The sequence below is a fragment of the Lissotriton vulgaris genome, chromosome 2_1 (genome assembly GCF_964263255.1).
Source record: "Lissotriton vulgaris chromosome 2_1, aLisVul1.2, whole genome shotgun sequence".
NCBI lineage: Eukaryota > Metazoa > Chordata > Amphibia > Caudata > Salamandridae > Lissotriton > Lissotriton vulgaris.
Window position 1 is genome coordinate 951,297,941 of NC_141687.1, and position 18,704 is coordinate 951,316,644.

Consider the following 18,704-nt stretch of genomic DNA (forward strand, 5'->3'; position numbering starts at 1 on the left):
AAATGATCGAAAGGCGGTAGAATATATGTTGTCCAACATGCCAGACATAGGTTGGAATGCATAAGGTTCCGAAACATACTCCAAATGTGCTGCAGCATGCGCCGCAGAACTTAAGCATTTAGTGATGCAGAGAGTGTGAGGAGAGATGCAGCTGCACATGTGTACTTACTACTTTACTGACATAATTTAAATTCTGGGTCTAGTCCGTGTCTATAATGTTGGGAAGAGCCAGGTTCTCCAAGCTTTTCTGTGGTTGAGATGGCTGTCAAATCTTTTTATTAAAGCCAGCATTGGGTCCCACGTTTGACTGCTTCGAGGTAGAAGGAGGTTGTAATTGAAATTGTATTTATATAGCGCTTACTACCCCCGACGAGGTGTCGAAGTGCTTTTCGGCAAGAAGCACGTTACTCTGGAACCCTAAAAAAGGATTTGTGGTGGGTTAGTATGAGGAAATATGTGCTAATTTGAGCAATGGATGTGTGAATCTGTTAGTTGGATTGAATAGGACAATGGAGGGATGCAAGAGGGAAGATTCTAGAAGGTGTTATTTGGGAGATCATGAGTGTAAGAACCATGACAAGGCGTCAAAGTGCTTTTTGGCAAGTAGCACGCTGCTCTGGAACCCAAAGAGGATTAGTGGGGGTTAGAATAAGGAAATATGTGTTAATTTGAGTGGTGGACATGTGAGTGTCAGTTTTTTAAAGGAAGTACAGACAAAAAGGGTGCATGTCTTGAGCACAGAGGTGTAACATTATGATGTATATGGAGTCATTTTTGAAGGAGGAGTGGTCCAGTCATGTGGATTGCTCAGTGAGCTATGCACATTGCTTTCATCTCGCCACTTGGAGCCAATGTGGGGAAATGAGAGTTGTAGTGATGTGGGATCTACCTGGAAGGTTGAGCAGAGGGTTGGTGCCTGCGTTTTTAAATTCCTGTCGTTTCTGAAGTATTAGTAGGTGTATTCCAAGATACATTTCATTGACGTAGTCAAGGTGGGTCAGTAAAAGTGTGATAATGGCTTGGATTTTCTCCGAAAACCCAAGTTATGAGAAAGTCCACATAAGCACTCTCATCATGTAGAGGCATTGCTTAGCTACTTTATGTACTTGTGTGATAAGCAACAGATTGGAGACCATGGTCACGCCGAAATTCCTTTCTTGATTGGAGTACGCTGGTGGGCATCCCAGTTCCTGAGACCAAACTAATGAAGAACAAAGATTTTTCCATCTGGTGTATTTGAGAATCTCAATTTTTGAAGTGTTTCGCTTTAGGTGTTTGAGAACCACCAGGCCATCAGCTGGCTGTAATCACTTTTCCATGTCATAGCAGTCAAAATCAGATGAGTTTTCAAACTTTAAAATGATCTGCCTGTTATTAGCATCATTTTAGCAGCTGATATAAAGTTGGGTAGTGGCCTAAAGCAGATGTTGCCCAGGAGGGGAGCAATCATAGACCCTGCGGGTGCTCCTACTGCTGATCTGAGAGTTTTAGACTAGAGCTAAGGAAAGGTAGCGATCTAGTGAGCATCTTGTCTGAAAGGTGTGATGTAATCCATTTAAGGACATTCCATGAATCACTGATTCGTAAAGTCTCTGTAAGAGAGTGGAGTGGTGAGAACTATAGTCATTACCCTAGAGATGGCCTCCGTAACTCAACGTATTATATTGAATGTTGGATCTCAACTCTCAAAGGACCCATGAGTCAATGTCTGTTATATTTGTCAGGCTGGATCCTGCACATGTCTTCAGCTATGCAAAGGTGTCATAATGCAGTAATGCACACAACCTCCTTCCTTGCTCCCCTCATGATAAGAAGGGCCTAATTACAAGTTAGATAAAGCGCTATCCCGGGGTGGGATTCTGCTGTCCCTGAAAACGAGTGTTCCTCGATCCCACACCTGGACGCTGGACCCAATTTTACCAGCTGGTAAAATTGCAGGAAGCTTTGGCTGCAGCATCAGCCCTTGCCCCCCGACCAGCCCAGCAGAAAGAGGGTGGGACACAGTGCTCCATCTGGACCACCACAAGCCTGCCCTGCACCCCCAACTCCCTGTCACCTAAGGACCAACCCACTGAAACGTTCCTCATGCTCACGGCAGGCTTGAAATGTCCTGGCATTTCTGAATCTGGGCTTTTGTTGCCTATTTTGGGGAGAACGCTTGAATGTCTGTGTTTTCGATGTGATTATGCTTGTCGGAATTGGGCATTTTGGCCCTCTGGTGTCCCAGCATCAAAATGGACACACCTGTATCAAGATCTACGCGTAGGGGTGTGCAGAGAATAAGGAATAAAAGGTGTCCAAAAATATAGTGCCTGTCCTATTTTGAGCCCATGGACCTGGTCTCTGTGAAGCGCACCCAACCACGTCAGACACCATATGGTGGCCACGTAGACAACCTACTGCCACTCTGCAGCATGTAATGCTTCCTGAAGTCTGACAGGTGTCATTCAGAACAGTCTCACTGCTGATCAGCATTGCATGGATGGAGAGATCACGTCATTTCCTTTGAGGGCTGCAAACTTGAAACAAGCAATGGCAAAGCCAACAAGTTTGAGCAAATCACACATTGTACATTCACGTGAAGTAACAAACCTAGATGCATCCGTGCACACACAGGCCAACATACACAAAGTGACTCATAATGGATTCCATAGCCGCTGAACCCGCAGGGGATGCAATGCAAGAACCGTAACTGTGGCAGTGCTGATGCCAAGTGCACTGCCATGGGTGGGCGGGCAGTGGGAGAGCGAGGACAGCAGGAGCTGGGACTAGGTGGGAGTGTGCATCACTTTAGCAGAGATAATGGCCAAATTAAGCAATCTGAAAAGTGAGCAAGTGTGTGTTTCAACCAGAACAGGCTAGTATTTGTTGAAAAGAGTGCTAATTCGTGAAGAGTATGCTGCATCAAGTGGGTAGTATATCTGAATTAATTTAAGTTGTGCCTATCAGGCAGGTCTCAGCGACAGGTATGTGTTTGTGGGTGGGGCTGGTGCTGAAGAGTGTCAGTCTGGTGACAGCCAAGGGTTTGAACCTATCTTGAAGGGTAGTGAGGGACTGAACAGCGGGAGAGGCTGTCAGTGGCAGACAGTGACTTGAAGAGAACAGCTGTGGGTCTCTGTGCTTAGAGAGTCCAGCAATGAGGGCAATATGCTTTGCTGATCTATAACAAGACGGACCCACTGACAGGAAAGGTGCAAGGCTATTCCCAGCCCCAGACAAACAAATAGCATTTTGCCACTGGGGCACCCCCAATCTACTAGGGAAAATGGCCGTCCCTGACATTCTCTTGTTACTTGTCTGGACCAAGGCCCTCATTACAAGTGGCTGGAAAATGGGCTGGATATTCCACATTCCAGGATTTAATAATATATTGCATACTGGTAATTCGGAGGGGGTAAGGCAGATTGGGAAAATCAGCCCTTAATGAGTTGGATTCTGAGGGCCCGCTAAGAAATGTCGAATCACTGGAGCGTTAGTAATTCCAAGTCCTAATCCCTGGGATTCCTAATTTTCCCCAGACTTTAACATGCCGATTTCAGGGGTTTTCTGCAGCCAGAAACACAGTATGAAAGTGAAAAACGTAGAACTCAGATGGACCATTGGAATTATAATACAACTTCTGAGGCCCCTGGGATCACACTTAACAATGGTGACTTGCCTTGTTTTATAGGAGTGCCAGCACTGCCGTTGGTCGACTGGTACAGTAAATAGGCCTAGGTACCAAAAGTAGTGCCCATTGCGAATCAGACAGCTAAAAAAGTAGCCCACATTCTGCAAATCGGGGCAGGTTTAAACTTGTAAAGACATGCTGTACAGGTGTTCCCAAAGTATGGAAGATAGCATTCCCTGGGTATCCCCAGGTCTCAATCAGCTCAAATGGGGCTGATGGCAATGCACTGGCTTCCTATAGCTCATAGGGTTGAATTCAAGTCCTTGTGTATTACCCAGAGAATTCTTCATGGAAAAAGCCCGCCCATTCTTCAACAGCTTGTCACTCACTATGTCCCGAATAGGGCCCTTCGCTCGTCTAATCAATATTTGGTCAGTGTTCATGGAGTTAAAAGAGCCAGAAAGGAAGAACACTCCTTTCAATTTAATGTTGCTAAGCTTTGGAACTCTCTTCCTTTGGCTATTAGGTATCTGGACAATGAGCCGCATTTTTCGCAAAGCCATTAAAACCTGGCTCTATCCACTGTGATCTTTTTATGATTACAGACGTTTAATCTTAGGTGCACTGTGCTTCCACTCTCTCTTAGCGTAGGGCTGCTTCTGAGTCGCCATGCGCTCTATAAATCCCATAGCATAGCATAGCATGCATTTGTGGTTGCTCCAGGCAATATTTGCAACTGGCCCATCAGACCCTAAAATAGGCCCACTAAAGACCCAAAACCAAAAGTGGCCCACACTCTGACTACTCAGACCAATCCTCTTGACATAGGTGCCATATGTTCTTACTTTGTATATTCTCACATTGTTGTTTCCTTACCTCTTATATGGTTTTATACCATGTTTGCCTTATACTATCCTAATCATGTAAAGCGCTCTGATAACTCTGGGTCTAGCCAGCGCTATATAAAACTTTTAAAATAAATAAATAAATAAATCGTCCTATAGGCCTGCCCATGTCTGATGGGTCGCCTTCGAGTTTGCAGAGTGCTGTGTTTACAATTCATTGTTGCGCTGGTGACATAATTATGAGTGGCACCTTCAGCAAGGCCTAAGGAAGCCCTTGGACGCCATAGTGACGTCATGAGAAGAGTGAAAAGCTCTAGGATTGGAACAATACCGTTGTGGTCCGATGACAGACCAATACCACATGATAGCGCTGCAGGATTGCTTGGGTGCTATCGACGTGGGACTAAAGTTCAATCGCAGATTCATTGGTTGGTAAGGTTTTTTTTATTTATTTTTTGACGATCCAGGCTTGTACTTGCCAGTTGTGGTGTCGCCCCTGGGATTTGACGTTTCATGTATTTGTACACTAAACATCGCTTTTCTGAGGTAAAACAGTACTCGGAATAAAGAAAACATTTGTTAGTTTTGAAGCAAAACAATCAAACCGGTCAACTGTAACTACGCATGTTTCCACTGTGAAGGGTTTGATGGCTGCGCCGGCTGACGCGCGCTGCAGTCACACGCGCGCGCGGGCGGGCGCTCACTTCCAGTCATGTGCTGCCGGCGCCGGGGGCCGTCGGGGCCTCGCATGCCACGAGGAGAACCCTCGGTTTGTTTGGCAAGCTCTCGGTGACCACGCCTTATTCTCACAGCCCTTTCATGGAATCCTATATATTTTTTTTTATTCGTCGTATCGGAAGAGAAGGAAATGGACTTTGGCCGAGTTCCTGATGAAGGATTTAAGAATGATGCGTGAAGCTGGAGGGATGTGGTAAAGTTGGGAAGAACAGCCGGCTAGACAGATCAGTATGTTACTGCTTCCGGTAGACAGATCAGTATGTTACTGCTTCCGGTAGTAGTAATAATAAAAGTTATAATAATGACTTGTCCTCCCACATTTTCTCAGCACTATGACTAGTCCATTTTATTATTACTATTATTCAATTAAATGGATATCAATTTGCAGAAGATGGAAGGCCGAGTTGTCCTTGCTGGGATTCGAATTGCTCACCACCACTTCACAGGCCATGTTTGTGACAAGCCTTGAATGCGTGCTGTACCCCCCAGACCAGTCACTCAAGTGCTTCAAGCAGATCATTGGCTCTTGCCTCTGAGGCCATTTCTTTATAGGCGGCAGTCCACGGAGAGTGACCCGCATGCATCAGCTCCCCAGCACACAAATCTTAGAAGGAGTTTTGTTCAGACGAGGAAAATGGGCGAGTGAAACAGGCAAACAATGTGCCTGCTGCACCCTCAATAGCAAGTTCACTTTAAAGGATTTATGTCAATTGTGTGCTCCTGCCCTGTGAGCAACTGGGTTGAGAGTTTGTGAGGACCTGGAGTTAGGGCACCTCAGGCGGGTGGGACCAGCAGTCTGTAGCACTTGGGCACTGCTTCCCTGTCTACAGAAAGCTCCCACACCCCCAGACGTGTCCTTTCCTTTCCCTCCCACACTGGGGAAATGTGCAGATGTTTCTATTGAAGGGGCGATGGAAAGGGCCCTGCCGAGAGACCAAATGGGTGTAACTTCAAGATACTTCCATAACCCCGAGAAAGGGAGTGGGGGTTTTACTTGGACTTGAGTTTTCCAAACACATTTCTCAACAAGCATTTGCAATGCAATAGGTCTCGCATTAGGAAAGTTTGAGCTATTGGTATTGTAACTGACAATTTTTTTTAATTATGTGTTGGTTTTGAAAATAGCGAAATGAATAGCTTTGTCATTTACAATGCCAATAGTTATACCTTTCGCAAATGTGACAACCTATAGCATTTGTAATGCAATATGTGTTGTATTTACGTGAGTTAGATGTATTGATATTACAAATAACAATGGTTTTTATTTTTTTAAATAATTAATACTTAAATTAAAGTTATTGTAATTTATAATGGCAATAGCTTAAACTTTTGTAAATAACTTTTGTGAAGATTATGTTCAGTGTATTTTATTGTGATGAAAATCCAAGAATAGAAGTGAAATATTAAAAACAATTGTGACATTTGTAATAAAGCTTGAAATATTGAGAGAACATATTTGAACCAGTTGTTGTTGAATGGTTGCACAGATTGATGCTGTGGTGGCGCTGAGTGATGTTGTTGTGGTGATGAGTGGGGGCTAATGTGTGAGGGGGCAGTGTATGAGGGTGCAGTGTGTGAGGGTGCGGGGTGTGATTGTGCTGTGTGTGTGCCCTAAAGTAGTGTGAGTGAGCAATGTGTGAGGGGGCAGTGTGTGAGGGGGCAGTGTGTGAGGGGTGTGATTGTGCAGTGTGTGTGCCCTAAAGTAGTGTGAATGAGTAATGTGTGAGGGGTCAGTGTGTGAGGGGGCAGTGTGTGAGGGGCCAGTGTGTGAGGGGCCAGTGTGTGAGGGGCCAGTGTGTGAGGGGGCAGTGTGTAGGGGGGCTGTGTGTGAGTGGTCTGTGTGAGTGGGCAGTGCGTGAGGGGGCAGTGTGTGAGGGGGCAGTGTGTGAGGGGGCAGTGTGTGAGGGGGCAGTGTAATGAGAGTGTGTGAGGGTGCGAGGTGTGCGAGGGTGCGGGGTGTGAGGGTGCAGTGTGTGTGGCCAAAAGTAGTGTGAGTGCGCAATGTGTGAGGGGGCAGTGTGTGTGAGGGTGCAGTATGTGTGGACTACTTTACTGTGAGTGAGCAATGTGTGAGTGGTCTGTGTGAGGGGCAGTGCGTGAGGGGGCAGTGCGTGAGGGGGCAGTGCGTGAGGGGGCAGTGCGTGAGGGGGCAGTGCGTGACGGGGCAGTGTGTGACGGGGCAGTGTGTGACGGGGCAGTGTGTGAGGGGGCAGTGTGTGAGGGGGCAGTGTGTGAGGGGGCAGTGTGTGAGGGGGCAGTGTGTGACGGGGCAGTGTGTGAGGGGGCAGTGTGTGAGGGGGCAGTGTGTGAGGGGCAGTGTGTGAGGGGGCAGTGTGTGAGGGCACAGTGTAATGGCGAAATATCTGTGAGAAATCACTTTTCACTAGTTCAAAACTCAACACGCTAAGCATTCCTTCTATCTGATGCACATGGAATGAGATCCACTGCCTCTTTAAGTTATAAGTGACAACTGTGTTTCTACTGTGCATCAAGTAAACAGCTTCCATTCATATTATATAATTCATGTTTAATTATTTCATGTTATCAGTTTGCTGACTTCTTTTTTACTTCTCGGACCATTACTGTAACATTTTGGGGCAACCTCTCAAAACAAGGCAATCCCTAATAAAAAAAAACATTTCTTACTATCTCCTGGATTTGCCCCACCGTGACGTTTGTGTGGAGAAGGACGGGGTGCATGCAAGGAGGGCACACCAAGGGAGTGCCAAGCATCAGCCTCAGGCTACTCATTTACCACAAAAGTCAAACGCTTCAACAGACAACACAAGCAGTCCCCTCACTAAAGCCAACCACACTTTGCCTTTGAGACTTTGATTTCACAGAAAACACATCGGTGTAATATTTTTCTACACGCATAGTCCCATTGGCTGACACGCCTGAGCTTGCTGAAGAGGTCAAATGACATTTGACACTTTGGCAACTACACAGTTAATTCTTTCAGTCACTAGGGATCACCTCTCCCTTCTACAGTATGCTTCGAACTATGAGAATGGACCCAAAATCGAGACCTCTCAACAAACCCAATTCACATTTTCACAAATGCATGCACGTTTTTATCTTTACTTCAACGAATACATTTGCCTTCAGTGCTTTAAAACTTTACATGCTGATTGCTAGTTAATACACATGTTTGAAGGCAACACACACCTCTGGGAGTCCACCAACATTTCAAGATAATAAGAGCTGCACCTTCCTTCTAGTGGCTGAGGTGCAGGCAGGACCACAGCCCCACTCTAAATGTTGCTAATGATATGCCCCATGTCATGCAGTACTCAGCCATCACCAGGGATGCGCTGCTGGCTAAAGGAGGGAGGGCAGGATGTGCCACTGACAGATGCTGTCATTCATCACACCTCTGAATTAATCAAGAAGGCAGGGGCACTATGCCACTGCGGACTTAGCCAGGAGGGGTGCAGTGCATATAACGGTGTGGATGTCACACTAGCCCTCGTAAACACAAACAGACCATCCCTCGGTTTCACAAAGGATTCCTGAGCCTGGGAGAAGGGGGCAGTCCTAGGCGGGAGAGGCAGCAGAGGCCCAGCCCACCCCTGGTCCTCCATACCTCGCGCCCTGCCAGCCAGGGAGCCCGGCTCACTCACTCTGTGCTGCTGGACCGCTGTCTGCCCCGAGGCGGCCCCTGCCCGGCTCCTACTGAGAAGCAGCAAGCAGGTTCTCAGATGCCCTCCCCCGGCTTCCTGCCCAGCGCTTCACTTCCTGTGAGGTCACTGCGTGCGGCCGTCGGGACTACAGCTCCCGGCGTCCCATGCGCGCCAGCAGCTCCCAGCATGCCGGGTGGATTGGAAGCCAGATCAAGAGCCCCAGCCCACCATAGCAAGTTGGAGGAGACTGTTGCTCCTGTTAGACAGGCGCTTTCATGTTAACAAGCACGGACCTGCACCACAGAGGAGCCGGCGCGCGCACCAGAGGAGCGGGGGCAAGGGAGCGAGAAGACACGCTGAGATGAGGTAGGAGATGTGTGTGTAAGCGCCGGGGGTTCTGTGTGCGCGTGCGTGTATGCTCGAGGGGGGGGGGGGGGTTCTGTATGTGTGTGTGTATGCGCGGCGGGGGGTTGGGCTGTATGTCTGTTGGGCATGTGTTGTGAAAAGCCTGCCGGAATCGGAGCGCGTGTTGACGCGCGCGACCTGATCCCGGCAGGCTGCTGCTGCGTGCGCGTGACAGTCTGTTGTCCTCTCCCCTTGAGTCCGTGAAAAGCGGAATGATAACAATAGTCTCGCTCTGCGACAGCAGGCCTTTGGCCTGCGATCGCAGGGCGAGACCTAAAAAGTAGAGGTTGAAGATAGTCTAATTGGCCTTAGAATTGAAAGCGGGAGATTGAATAGGGGCCCTGGCACTCCAGGACACATATTTTCATGTGTCTGCTCAATGCTATTGTCGTTGATCCTGTAGTGTATAGGATAGCGCATAACACTTTGAGTTCGAGGCTTTTCTTTGGCCTTACTTCAGGTTTGATGCCATTACTGCACCAGAGGCAGTGCTGGCTCTTATCAATGCTAGTAAGGCACGTTTATATTGCCGCTTTTAGGTAACAAGCTGATCTAATTGGACTCTCCATGGCTTTCCACCTTTGGAGCACATGTGACTGGTTCCACAGGCTCAGTTCTTCAAGTAATTTAGAAACTCTTTGGTGTTCCAGGCTCAGCAACTGCACTTTGCAGCCAGTCAGGTATAAAGTCAGAATCTGGAAAGGGAGGAAGGGGCTTTACTTTTGCAGGATATTGTGGACAACTTTCATGATGCAGCGTGTCTTTTGTAGCCTGAGCAGTCCCACTGACAGTGACTTTCTTGTGCTTGTTGGACCTGGTGGTGTCTCACACTGTCCTGGTGCCTCTGGCTAGATTACGCATGAGATTGTGGATTCTTAATGCTCATTTAAAGCAGTTCTTTGAGGACCTTTGCAACTCTGTCAGTCTCTCACAGACAATAATCAAGAATCTACGCTGTGAGAATCCTCATAAATCTCCATTTTGGAGTTTGATTTGGCTGGAAAGGCCTCAAAGGACTTGTTAATGAGGCCTCCTGGTTAGGTTGGAGCAGTCACATGATCATCGTTTTCCTGAATGGGCTCTAACTCATGAGTGATTTAAGGATTTATTTCAATGTTCTGGAGTTGAGATCCTCTCTGTCACCTCTTGTTGCCTTTCTCACTGATATGCAGAACTATATGCAGGTCCTTGTGCCAGCTGCCCCATGACAGTCTCCTGTCCAGCTTGCCCGCAGACTTCAATCCTCTGCTGCCTTCTGTTGGTGCTTTCTCTGCTTCATTTTCTGCTCATTCTTGCCTCTATTTTTGCCTTTCTTCACTTGTTCTGCCTCTGCTGTTGCCTTTTTCTGCCCGTTTTGGCTTTTGCCTTTTTCTGCTCGTTACTGCCTCAATATTTGCCTTTTCTGCCAGTTTCTGCCACTGTTTTGCCTTTTTCTGCTCTTTGCTGCCTCTGCTTTTGCCTTTTCTGCTCGTTTCTGCCTCTAATTCTGCCTTTTTTGGCTTTTATTTTGCCAGTTTCTGCCTTTATTTTTGGCTTTTTCTGTTCCATCATACCCTCTATTTTTGCCTTTTCTGACTGTCTCACCCTCTTCCCGACGTTTTCCTCCTCCCACCACCCAGCGCCCTGCCCTTCCCCCAGGATCTACTTAATTAAGGCCGCAGCACAACCTAGCTGCCAGTGCACCAAGGCAAGCTAGTCTGCTCCCGTCTGTGCCTGGACTGTGCCCAGTGCTAGGATCCCTGGTCCACCCACTATTCACTGCTACACCACCAAGGAGCCCCAGACCCTGGACCCTGGAAACCGCAACAACAGCTTCTTAACGTCTTCTCCGCAATCAACCAAAGGACCCTTCACCTGCTGCTTCTGCTGCTGCATAGAACCACCATCATGCACTGGAACCCACACCGCTTCCTCTCATACTCGCACAACTGTGGCCTCATCCAACTGGTTCCGAGCCCACGCACAAGGCCTGACACACAATCAACTAAATGTTTTCCTCCAGCGATAGAATCAAATTCAGCCATGTCACAGAACTCACCTGGACCGACCATGCCATTGTACACTTCACCATCTACAACACCCAGCATAACGTCACCAAGTAGCTCAGCTCCTCCCACCGTAGCTGCGGCAAGGTAACGGGGACTCAGTGGACACAGGCCCTCAGCTCCACCCAACGCGAAGTTTGAGGAGAACTTGAGCAGGCCATCAAGAATTTCTCCACCTGGATCACTAAATGTGCCGACGGAGTCGCCCCGCTGAAACTATCAAAATCCGACATAACCCCAAACCAAGCCAACTGATTCAGCCCAGAGCTCAGGACCAACAATCGCAACTGCTACCAACTCGAGAAGCAATGGCTTATCACTAAGAACGCCTCCAAAAGAGCTGCTCACAAAGCAGCTTTCAGCAACTATCCCCAGCAAATCAACAAAGCCAAGAGAGCAACCATCAATGCCTTCATCATTACCCTGGCCAACCACATGAAGGAACTCTTCTAAATAGTCAAGGAATTCTCCAACCTGACAGCCACAGAGAACCCATCCACCCCTTCCAAAAACTTTGCAACACCCTCTCAGACAACTTCCACAGCAAGATTGCCACTATCTATGATAACTTCGATCCCAAACCCACCACTCTCAGCCTCAACAACCTCAACCAACCAATGAACACCAACCGAACGATCATCACATGGCCTCCACTCACCACACAGACCACCAACGCCTTCATGTCGTCCATCCACTCCGGGGCACGCACCAACACCTGCCCCCACATCTCTTCAACCTTGGCACCAACCCAATCAGCACGGAACTCACCAGCATCCTCAACACCTCCATCTCCACAGCAACCTTCCTGGACAGATGTAAACATGCAGAGGTCAGACCCCTCCTAAAGAAACCCTCGGCTGACCTCAGTGATCTTAAAAATTATCAACCAATCTCCCTGCTCCACTACCCAGCCAAAGTACTCAAGAAAGCCATCAACCAAAAACTCACTGAACACCTGGAACAAAATCACCAACTCGATGCCTCACAATTTAAATTCTGTGTCAACCACAAAAGTGAGACTGTGCTTATTGCTGCCACAGACAACATCAGAGGTCTCCTTGACGCTGAGAAACTGTAGACCGGATCCTCCTCAACCTCTCTGCTGCGTTCAACACCTTTTTCCCACCACTCTCACTGACAGACTCCACAACATCAGCATACAGCAAAACACCCTCAAGTGGATCGCCTCTTTTCTTACAGGATATACACAGAGCACCCAACTGCCTCCTTTCACCTCTGCACCAACAGACATCATATTTGGTGTACCCCAAGAATTATCCCTCAGCCCCATCCTGCTCAACATCAACATGACCCCTCTCATTGATATTGACAGATTCCATTGACTCAATGTAATCTCCTAAACAGATGACACTCAACTAATCCTCCAACTCAATGAGGTGCCCTTCAACGCCCAAACCAACTTCTGCAACACTGTGACCAACGTAGCTAAATGGATGAGAGACAACTGCCTTAAACTCTGCCGACAAAATGAAAGCACTGATCTTTGGGAAGAACACCTCCGTATGGGACCACAGCTGGTGGCCAGCTGAGCTTGAACCAACACCCACACCAACAGACCACACATGCAACCTTGGCATAATCCTCGACACCCAACTGACCATGAAATGGCAAGTCAGTACAGTCACCTACTGCTGCTTGCACACCCTCCTCATGCGCCTCAGAATCTTCAGATGGATACCAATCAACACCAGAAAGACCATCACATAGGCCCTTTTCACTAGCCGCCTCAACTATGGCAACACTCTCTATGCCTGAATTTCCTCTCAGCTCCTCAGAAGATTTCAGACCATACAAAACACTGCTGCAGACTCATCCTGGACTTCCTCACATCACCCCCACCTCAGAAAACTCAACTGGCTCCCTATCCAGAAGAGATGCCAATTCAAGATCCTTGTGCATGCCTACAAAGCTCTACATGATCAAGGACCATTTTACATCAACCATTGACTCTGCTTCCATCTGCCTGCAAGACAGCTGTGCTTCTCCTTTCTTGCCCTCACATGGCCCATATCTGTCACAGCCATTGTGGGGGCCGCTCTTTCTCCTACTTCGTCACCAAGACCTGGAACGACCTGTCCCCCCACCTCAGAACAGCACCCCCCTGGCAGACCTCCGAAAGAAACTCAAGATCTTGCTTTTTGACTAAGTCATGGCACCCAGATACCTCGAGGTGACAGTGCTGCGCTATACAAATGCTGATTGATGGATTGATTGATTGATTGATTGATTGATTGATTGATTGATTGATTGATTGATTGATCAAGAGTTTATAGACATCATGGTGGTGATACACTACTTGAAGAAAGGGAGCAAAGATGGTATACTCCGTGTTCAACAAAGCAAATATGCAGTAATTTGGGGCTCAAGATTACATAGTCAATATCGCAGATGCTCATCTAGCTGAGAAAGACAATGTCAGGACGGATGCTGTAGTCAGGATAACATCAACCATCCATGAACGGGAGCACCACTCTGTCTTTATGGAGGACGCCTTTGTTGGAACTCCTTTCCACTAATGCCCCTTTTTGCCTTTTTGTGCTGTTGGGAATTCCTCCTGGGAGGCTCTATTCAGGATGCATTCAGGGTTAAATGGGATTTTCCAGGGTCATGGGGGGACCCAGGGAGAGCCAGGCGCGAGCTGGTCTTTCCCTGGGTGCGTTCGCGCTAGGGATCTGGGAGCAGGTGGGGGTGATTAGGGGAGGGCATAAAGGGAAGGCAGGCTGCGGATTGGGAAGTGCGTAGTGAGGCAGGGGAAGGGAGGTTTCCTTTTTGCTGGCGTCGCGTTGTACCTTAAGTGGGGACATGGAGGAGGCGGCGGAGGTACGACGGGCTGTCCAGACGCTGTGTGTGGCAGGACGCGAAGACCTGCTGCGGCCTGGAGTGCCGGCGGAGGCGTGGGTAGGGTTGCCCCCCCCCCCCCCCCCCCCACGCAAGGCTTCTATGGGCGTGTCGCGGGCGGTGACTGCTTGTCAGTCACCCGGCCCGGAGGAGGACGAAGACGGAGACGCTGCCATGCCGGCGGCGCAGCCCATGCCGGCCCTGGTTCCCGCAGTGTTGGAGCCCCCGCCGGCTGACCCGGGCGCCCACCAGCAGGTATGTCTTTTACCGATACAGTGTGCTGGCTTGCGTGGGGCGCCCGGGGGAGGCGGGGGCGCTCCGTGGGCCGGCAAACACAGCGCTTGGGCGGGGCCCCCCGGGGAAAGCTAAGAAGCCTCCGGTGGGGCCTGGCACTTGTCGGGGGAGGAGTCTCGAACCTAGGAGCCTCCCTCGGGCCAATGCTTCTGCCAAGGTGTCCGGGGGCCCCCCCATCCCGGGTTCTGGGTTGCTTGATGGGGCCTCACCCTGCTTATGGGTAAATGGGCAATGTTATTTGCTGTCCCCTGCGCCTGCTGGGCTGGGGCTGGCTCAACTCCTTTTGTCTGGTGGTGGGGCTTTAGGTTGCTCTGATGTCGGGGCGCCCCTTGCTGCGTTGCCTGGCAGTGCCCCCCCCCTGGGGGCTCCTTTGGCCTCCGGTGCTGTACAGTTAGATGATGTGCTTTTCCCTTCAACCCCCCTGTCCCCTGGGTCCACGACTCCCGGTCTGGCTGGCCCCCGCCCTGCCCCGCAGCAGTCTCAGGTGTCTGGTGGGATGGATTCGGACCTTTGGGGGGCGTCCACTGCCCCCAGCCAGGTTTTGTACCCGGCTTCTCGCGAGATGCCTGGTGTTCCACAAGGTAGTTTGGCCTCCGGGTTAGGTGGTGCCCCTGGGTTTGCGTCGGTGACTAGTTCATTGGGGGCTGTTTCCCTTGGCTCCCTGGGGGGGCGGCATTCTTGCAGGTTCTTCACAATCTGGCTTGAGCGGCCGCAGTTTTCAGGTTGCGTCTCCAGCTGGGCGGCCTTTGGCTGGTTCTGCGGGCTTGGGAACTGTCCCTACGGCTGTTTCCAGTAGTGGGATCACGGGAGATTCATCTGGAGCGGATCTCTCTTCTGCAGCGTTGCGCGCGCGGAGCTTTCATGACATTGACTGGCAGTTTTATGATGGGGGAATTGGTGATGGGGCGCTGCCAAGTGGCAGTGCAGAAGTTTCATTTTCTGGGGATGTTTTACATATGAATGTACAAGATGATGATTTGGAAGAAGGGGAAGTACGTGACAAGGAGGTTGGGCTTTTGGCAGCATGGGCCCAAAGGGGTGGGACGGGGCAACTCCCTGTTTCTCGTATTTTGCAGGAGTCATGTGCGGGCCACGCAGCGGTACGTGAGACAGCAAGGAGTAGACCTTCTCGAGGGGCTCATGTTGATTTTCAGCAGAATTCGGCACACTTGCCAAGAGGTAAGGATGGTTGGTGGGCTGTGTGGCAACCAGGGGAGAGTCTCCCGGCTAAGCGTACCAGATCAATCGGTACGGGTGATGGGGTTGTTAGTGAGCGAGTCGCTCTGGCACCGCGGCTTGAGCGGCCGGTGAGTCTGAATGTTTCTGATGTGCAAATTACAGGGGAAGTTTCTAAGGTTGGGGATGGGGTGCCTGCTCCCAAGCCAGTTACGGAGGATAGTATCCTGCCGAAGAAGTTGCCTTATTCTGGAGTGGGGATGCCTTTGGGGTCTCACTTGTCTGAAAAAACCAAAACTCGCATCTGGAGTGGTGAATTTGTGGATGTTTTTCGGCTTCTCCATAGAGATGTACAAGCTAAGGAGGGGTCGAAAGAGGAGGAGTTGGAGTTGGCTCGGAGGCCTCGAGTTCCGAGGTCTATTGAGAACTGGACTTCGGCCTTTTTAATTTATGCCAGCGTGTATAGCCAGCGCCATCCGAGTAAGGCAGTGGACATGTTCAAATATGCTGACGTCATCCGTAAGGCACATAGTTATTTTGGGGGCTTTGCATGGTTGTCGTACGACGAGGAGTTCCGGGCTCGTATGAGTGTTTTCCCAGAGCGGTCCTGGGGTGAGGTCGATGCGGAGTTGTGGCTACAGTGGATGGCGTCTGCTCAACCGCCTGCTATGACCCACACGGCTAGCGGGCAGCCGGTGCATTATCGGCCCTTTCAGTTTCGCCCCGCTCTCCCTGTGGCGGGGGGTTGGGGCAGAGGGCAGTCCTCCTCCTCTGGAGCGTGCTGGCATTTTAACAGGGGTTCGTGTAACCGGCCAGCATGCAGATATAAACATGAGTGTGCACAGTGCGGGGGGCGGCATGCTCTCACGCAGTGTTTTCCCGGACAGCGTTTTGGAGACCAGGGGAGGGGTTCAGGGGGCAGGGGACAACCTCCGCAATTTGTACATAAGGGCTCCTACTCCTATTAAGCAGGACGTTCTGGATTTGTGGTTGGAGGACTACCCTGATGTTGAGGCTGCTAAGACTTTGTCCTGAGGCTTCAGAGTTGGGTTCCGGATTGGGTACCAGGGTCCCCGGGTGGGCCGGTGGTCTGACAATCTGAAGTCTGCGAAGGAGTGCCCTCAGGTTGTGCAGAAGAAGATGGATGCTGAGCTTGCAGCGGGTCGGATTGCTGTTCCTTTTCTGAGTTGTCCCCTCCCTGATTTGATCGTCTCTCCGCTGGGTGTGGTACCAAAAAAGGCAGTTGGGGAATTTCGCCTTATACATCATCTGTCTTGGCCTGAGGGTGCATCCATCAACGATTTCATTGACCCAGCTGACTCAACCGTGACATATGCTTCCGTGGATGACGCCTTGCGGCTCGTTCGCACGGCAGGCGTTGTGGCTTTGCTGGCAAAGAGTGACATTCAGTCGGCTTTCCGGCTCCTGCCCATTCATCCTTGGGATTTTGGTCTCTTGGGCATGCATTTTGGTGGCTGTTTTTATGTCGATAAAGTGTTACCCATGGGCTGCTCGATGTCATGTTCCCTCTTTGAGACCTTCAGTACATTTCTGCAGTGGCGCTTCACTTTTGTCAGCGGCCACGTTCTGGTCTGCCATTACCTTGATGACTTTCTTTTCATTGGTGAGGGTCAGTCTGGGCAGTGTCAGTCGGCTTTGGCAATTTTTCAGGCTATGACTACGGATTTGGGCGTCCCTTTGGCGCCGGATAAAACCGAAGGTCCTTGTACATCCCTGACTTTCCTAGGGATTGAAATTGATACTACGACTATGATGGCGCACTTGCCTGCTGCTAAAGTGCGGGAGATGTCTGATTTCCTCAGATGGGTGTTGGGTGAACGCAAATTAGAACTGCGTAAAGTCCAGAAGATTTTGGGGTACCTCAATTTTGCTTGTCGGGTTGTACGGGCGGGAAGGACGTTTTGTCGACGTCTGGGCCTCTCGATGTCCGGCGCCAGCCTTCCTCATCATCGGGTGCGCATTACAACTGCTGTCCGTGCTGATTTGACTATCTGGTTGCGTTTCCTGCAAGATTTCAATGGCGTGTCCTTGTTTTTTGCGGATGAGGACATTGTGTGGCAGGTGCAGCTTTTCACGGATGCATCTGGAGCTCACGGCTTCGGCATTTTTTGGGAAGGTCGTTGGTGCGCGGCCGGCTGGCCAAAGCATTGGAAGGAACAGGGTCGCAGCATTGCGTTTTTGGAACTCTTCCCGTTGTTGGTTGCTCTGTTTATCTGGGGAAAGGAATTTCAGAATCGCTCCGTATTGTTCCATGTGGACAATATGGCAGTAGTGGACCTGGTTAATAGACAGAGGGCCCGCGATTTGCGTGTCTTGAGGCTCTTGCGCGCCTTCATGTTGCGGTGTCTACAACTGAATATTGTCTTTAAGGCTAGGCATGTTCCTGGAGCCACTAATTGTATCGCTGATTCTTTATCTCGCTTTCAGTGGTCCGAATTCCGCAAATTGGCTCCCGGGGCGGACCTGGAACCGACGGCGATCCCACAGTACGTATGGGACTTGGGGGATTGAGGGTACACCAGTTGGTTGAACATTCAGTGGCTGTCTCTACACGGCGGAGTTATTTGAAGGCCTGGCATGAGTTTTTGCAGTTTGGTGAGGAGATGGGGGGTACGGTCAGGGCTGGGTTATCTGATGAACAATTCTTATTGCAGTTTGTTTTGCATTTAGCGGACAGAGGCCTCTCTCACACGACCATTTCGGGCAAGTTAGCCGGGGTGTCTTTTTATGGTCAGCTTTGGTGGGGGAGGGATCCTGTTGGGGGGGTGTTGGTTCGTAAAGTTCTAAAAGGGTTGGGTAGGCTCCAAGCCGGTGGTCAGAAGCTACGGCAGCCGGTGACCTTTGATTTGCTTCAGTTGCTTTTATCGCAGTTGGAGGTGTGCTGCTATGATGCTTTTGAGTGCCACAAATTTCGTTTGTGTTTTGTGTGGTTATTCTTTGGTGCATTCCTGTCCTCTGAACTGCTGGGTTTGAGGGGTAGAGTGGGTATGACCAGTAGCGAGGCGGTGGTGGAGCATGATAGGGTGCGTTTGTGGCTGAGGATGTCCAAAACTGATCAGATGGGGAGGGGTAAGTGGGTGTTTCTGGG